The following is a 6,569-nucleotide window of genomic DNA, read 5'->3' on the forward strand; positions in this document are numbered from 1 at the left end:
GTTAGATTTTACAGGAAAATGAAGTGTCGGAGGAGAAAGCTGGGAGTCGTTGGAGCACTGGAAGCAAACAAAGTCGCCGGAGCAAATGGGGGAGAAGCAGAAACAGAGCACAGAGGAAGCGGCGACGCCAAAGCTTTATAAAGATGGGCACGACCGAGCTGAGCCGTCCGATCTAGGGCACAAGAATCGAAGTGTACATCTGACCGTTGAATTTGAATCGCCAAATGTCACATCAATAGCTGTCACCTCGGACGTGCGACGACTGCCCTGGTGGCACGTGGCGTCCCCCCCACGGGTCAGCATTTAATGGGCGCGTGCTCGGCCTTAATGGAAGCGATCTGCACGTATCACGAGAAGATTCGGATGACGTCAGCAATAGCCGACCGACTTGCGCCCCCTTGATAGCGGTGAGGAAAAGTATCCAAAATGACCAAGTACAAAGGCAAGAAGCACCGACCGGGAGAAAAAGGCCGGTCCTACAGGAACCGGTGGGATCCAGCTCATCTGCTGGCCGAACAACCAATTTCTCGCCAGGCTACTTGTCTAGTCAATCAGACTTTCAGTCTCCTTCGACTAGACTTGAAATGAAGACATGTGATCCGATGGTAAAGGGAGGGGAACCCACCCGGCAGGAGGTCAACGTGGTCAGCACCTGACAGACGTTCGGCCGAGCGAATTACCTTCCTGATCGGCAGGAGGGATAGCTGACCCGGCATCTCGACAGCTCGGCCTGACGCCGAGTTTCCGATGCTCATAAAGAAAACTAGAGACAGACGAAGGCCGAGCGGCCATCTCGCTCGGCCAATAGTAGACATGGCGCCAACCCTGCCGCTAAGATCCATTTGCTTGACAGGGTAGTTACGGACACCAAATCACTGGCCGAACGGGAACCCGCCCGGAAAGCGTTAGCCAACGTGGCCTCCGCTCAGCCCGGGAAAGGCGCTAGTCGAGCGGCTACTCCGCTCGGCCTAGTAAAGGACAAGGGGAGCAGGTAACTCTATCTTCCTAGAGATCAGCGTCGTCGACAGGTAGCATGGCGGCAGCCGGATCAGACAGAGAATCGTACGACGGAAGTTTCCACTGTCACGTCAGAGATATGCTCGTACTGTTGAGGTATGGCGTTAGGCACGCTTTTCTGACACACCCATTCCATGTATTCTTTGAGGGGCGTGCATGCCTCGGGGAGCGTCCGCGCGCCCCTGAGAAGCCCTATATAAGGGCCTCCAAACTCCAACTGAGGTATGCGCTATTCATCACTGTAGCTATAGTTCTCGTCACTCTCTTTCGATTTCTTGCTGCCAGAAGTTGACTTGAGCGTCGGAGGGTTGCCGTCGAGAACCCCTTCCCGGCTTGGTTTTGTGCTTGCAGATTTTCATTGGTCGATTTCGTTGGAAAATAACTATAAATGACGAGACAACACTACACGAAATATGACTTTCCACAATGTGCAAATATGCTATCCGCAGCACACATTGCATGCTACATAACTGTAAGCTGTTAAAAGTCATAAAACATCGAAAGCCCGCACCGCACGCTGCGATTAAGTGCTTTCACTGCTTGCATCATACACTGCCATTATGAGCTTTCGCAGCACACACCGCATCCTGCGGTTACAAATATTCACAGCGCGCACGACGCGCTGTAATTAAGAGTAATCAACAACATTCGCAGTGCGCACCGCATGCTACGGTTACACGCATGAGCAATTGATAGCATTCGCAGCACGCACCGCACGCTGTAGGTATGAGCAATCGATAGCATTCGCAGCATGCACCGCACGCTGCAGTTAAGAGCATTAGCAGTATGCAAGGCACGCTGTGATTAAGAGTATTAACAGCATGCGCCGCACGCTGTGATTAAGAGCATTCGCAGTGCGCATCGCGCGCTGCAGTTATAATCATTTAAATACCACATACAGATATCACACAAATTACAATACTACATACAATTATAATACCACACGCAAATTATAATATCACATACATATACCACATACACACAATTATAAAATTAAAACTCAAACAATTATAATATCACATTCAACCATAAACATCACTTAAGTAAAAGAATCAAAACTAGTAACACAAAATTCACTAAGTAACATAATTTCTTTCGTACAAAAGAGTATATGACTTTAAAATAAATAGAATCTATATCAGTCATACACAACTATAAACTTAGATAACCAAGCAATTGTACTTCCTATTGCATCATCGAGAAAAAGTATTTCATCATTTGGTCTAATTAGGTCCACCTTCTCTACAAAAACTTTATCAACCCAAACTTTCCAACATGATCCACCAAGAAGAACGTGATGCACTTTTGCTTTTGGATCTGTAGGTACAATTCGACCTTCTGCCACAACTCCATCAACACACCAATGAAGTTGCTTACATTTAGCATTATCCCGAATATCTCCATGACTCACATCCTTCATTTTTTACTGTATAACAATACGAAATTATTAATTCTACCATATCTATTTTATAATAAATATGTGATTTAGAAAACAAAAATTGTAAAATAATTACCTGAGCTATAGTTAGAGGTTGGTTTACATTACTATTTTTTTTCCATGACTACCGCCACCAACATCATTACCTATACCACTACCAATGCCACCGCTAGCAACCCAATTTTATAAACAAATGGTGTCAATTAATATCACCATAAGATAATTTTACTAACAAGAATGCAAAATAACTCAAAGTAATTAAGACAATTGATGACAAACTTTTTTATATTATATATTTGGTTTTTAATTACTAACCTGTTCTTGCTCATTTTGTTGCCTCATATTTTGAAAAAACAGGAACCTCATTTCTTTCATTTCTTGTTGAAGGTTATTCACCGTACTTTCAAGTCGTTTAACAGTTCCATTTTGTTGCACAAATGCTCCAACTTTCGATGGTGTTACTCCAAAGTCCATTCCGCGCACTCTACCTCGAGCTTCCTTACCAAATACAAGACTAATTGCATCATCAAGAATGTTAGTTGTGTTGTGAGATTCAGGTGGACATCGTTCTATTTCTTTCTGCAAATAAAAAAAGAAAACTTCTAAAAATGATAAAATAAAAAATTTAGATTATCTATTTTTTTCTTGCAAATTCTACAAATTATAAAGAGATGGTTTTACTACCGTTTTCTCTCCAATATCTTGACTACTAGATTCTCCATTTTTCTTCTTGTGACCTTCAATCCAAACTTTTGATCGTGTAATTGGTGTATCTGCAGGATTTTTTTTTCCTTAAATATAAAACATATAAACATTGTTAGAACAAATAATGTTACTAATTAAATGTATATGTAAAAGCTTTTATATAAAGTTTGATAAATAAAATTTTTTACCATCATGCAAGCCAAACGGGCATAACCTCTACGACTCATTGTGTGAATGTGGTCTTGATTTTTCCTCATTGTTCTGAATTTTGCACTTTTTCCTGAGAATAAAAAAAATAGAGTATTAGTGATAACCTTAATCCTCCTCTATTAGTGAACAATAGAGTATTTGTGATACCAAAGAAAACAAATATAGCACGCAGTTCATCTGTTGGGATGAACATTATCACTAAGACCTCTTATTGTTGGGAAACATTGGTCCGAATGTGCTGTAAAGAGAATCACATTCTTTTATGAACATTATCCCAACAAATGACTATAGCTGAAGTTTTTGACGTGGTTTGGATAGTTGTTTGTGGAGGACAAATAGAGAGTTACTTCAAGGTGAGTCATAGATTCCATTGAGGAAAATAGCTTAAGGTTGGCATGGGCTTTGTGGAGATTTGGCACAACATTGTCGTGGGAGGATCTAACATAAATGGTGAAGTTGGCAAAGAGATGGTTACTCAAAGTCCACCAAATCGTAGCAAATGAAACAAAGGATGCCTCAACCCCACAAACCACAACTCGGCACATCACTAGTGCAGCTATTTTGTTTATTAACTAAAGAACATATGCCCCCAATTAAATGGCATAAAGAGTGTGATGATGTAAGTATTTTCTCCACTAGCACCTGTGTGTGTTATTTAACTATAACCTATTGATGTAAAACTAAATAATGCCACAATACAGATGTAAAACTAAATAATGTCACAATACAAATGTAAAACTAAATAATGTATATGAAGCACATAAAATAACAAAAGAAACTTTAACCATTAAAAGTAAGATTTGTTAATTAACACTTACTTGAAAGTTAGATGATAGTGTCCTCTTTACAAAAAATTCCCATTGATTTTGATCCATAAATTCAGGCTTTAAAAGACTAAGATTTCATGAAACCACTGGACCAGCATTATCTTCTCATATGAGTATTTGTAGTTTAGGCATTCTATCACGCAATAACTTTGCCAACTTTTGAAAGATTGATTTCTTTTCCCACTCCTCAACATTATAATTCATCTGTACATTAAGATGCATGAAAATATGTTTACATTTTGTAATAATACCGGACAAGAAAAATTTAGTAACCGAAGACATTACCTGAAGACAATTCCACATCCTATTCTTTACTTCTTCATCTACGTCAATCCATCAATCTAATGTATATGACACAAATTCTTTTATTATGCAACCTAGGAAAGAAGCATACTTCACTGAATTATCTCCAATCGGTTGTCCAAATTCATTACGCTCCAGTTCTTTAGGCTTTTGTTGACCACTAACTAAATTCAACTTTGATGGACCACGCCCCTTTTTCTTTTCAATTTTGTCATCATCAATTTAATCTTTACCGTATAAATCTTGTGATGAATTAAGTGGATTGTTAGAAGTTATATTTTCCTGCAAAATAAAATAAGGAGATTGAAATGTATAAGTATACTTTATTAAAATAAATCAAGATTTAAACAGAATACAAAATCACCTGAATTTCATCTACAACTACTTTGCTTCATTTTTTTACCCATTTTTCTCATCTTTTGAATGTTTTATAATTAATGACCTGCTCATTTACAACATGACATGATCATCGTAGAAAATAAACAACTAGAAAAGTATAATAAAACAGTAAACAAAGTATGAATAAAACTTGAAAAGATCTAATTAACTATAAAATATACACTATAAAATTTAAGTCATGGATCAATTACATCAATTCCCTCACACTCATTCCTTACATATGGTTCATTGTCAGTAATGTTAATATCAAGACTAGATACATCAAGAGGTGTTGATGACGTATAAGCATCCTCTTCAATCAAATTCATGTCATGAATACCCCAGGCGGTGCTTTTAGCAACACATACCAATTTGATTCATCATTGTCCCTAGTATAGAATACTTGCTTTGCTTGTGATGCTAAAATGAAAGGATCACTTTCAAAAGTTCTTAGTCCTTGGTGTAAGTTGACCAGTGTAAAACCATAAAACCATCTTCGATTTTAATACCAGTTCCATGATTGACCCAATCACACCTAAAGACAAGCACTTTGAAGGAATAGTAGTCCAGTAAAACAATATCTTGTATAACCCCATAATATGATAGTCTTCATACTGTATATGAATAATCATTAGCACTAGATTGACAAACAGTATCGGCTTCAATTGAAACACCACTATCTTGTGTCAACCTTTCAACATCAATTGTATGGAATCGATATCCATTTATAATATAACCTGTATAAGATATGACATGCTTTCTTGGACCATGTGCTAGCCATTGAATTCGGCCTGAAGAGGTATCAGGAACATGTTTTGATAGCCATTGAGCAAATGTTTCCATATGTTATTTTTGTAACAACGTTTCATTCTTTATGAAACGACGATCTACTTGTTTAAGCTCCTCAATGTGCATCCTATTTAAAATCATTTAAGGGTGATTGTTAAAATATATGAATTATGTAATCCATCTAAGATTATTTAATAGGGTTTGCAATTAACTATACTCACTGTAAGTAAGGTTCAACTTCTGCACTATTGAACAACACATATCGATGTGCGGCTTGCAACACATGGTCTTCTAAAATCTTGACTTTTACTTGAGAAATTGGGCGACCTTCCACTAATCCATTCTCCATATCCACATTCTAATTTGAACGGACACCAATACTAGCAGCTTTATTAATAAAAGCACTACAAATTCGCATTCTTTCTTCTGCAAGGTAACACTCAGCTATGAAACCCTCTGGCCTTGGTCGATTCTTCACATAACCTTTTAGCATTTTCATAAATCTAAATAAAAAAATAAATTAGATAAAAGAAGTGTTGATAACAAAATCCAATTTGTTGTATAATATTTATTACCTTTCAAATGGATAGATCCAGCGGAATTGGACTAGTCCACACAAGCGTGCTTCTCTAGCTAAATGAATTTCCAAATGAACCGAAATGGTAAAAAAAGCAGGTGGAAAATACCTTTCCAACATGCATATAGTTTCAACAATATTCTCCTCGAGTTGTTCTAAACAGTTTATGTCTAACACTCTTTGACATAATTCATTGTAAAATGCACACAGCAGAAATATAGCATTGCGTGGACCTTTCAGTAAGAGAATACTCAATGCAACTGATAGCAATTGTTGCATTAGAACATGACAATCATGAGATTTCAGCCCAATAAGTTTACGCTCT

Source organism: Zingiber officinale, chromosome 8A (assembly GCF_018446385.1).
Source record: "Zingiber officinale cultivar Zhangliang chromosome 8A, Zo_v1.1, whole genome shotgun sequence".
Classification (NCBI taxonomy): Eukaryota; Viridiplantae; Streptophyta; class Magnoliopsida; order Zingiberales; family Zingiberaceae; genus Zingiber; species Zingiber officinale.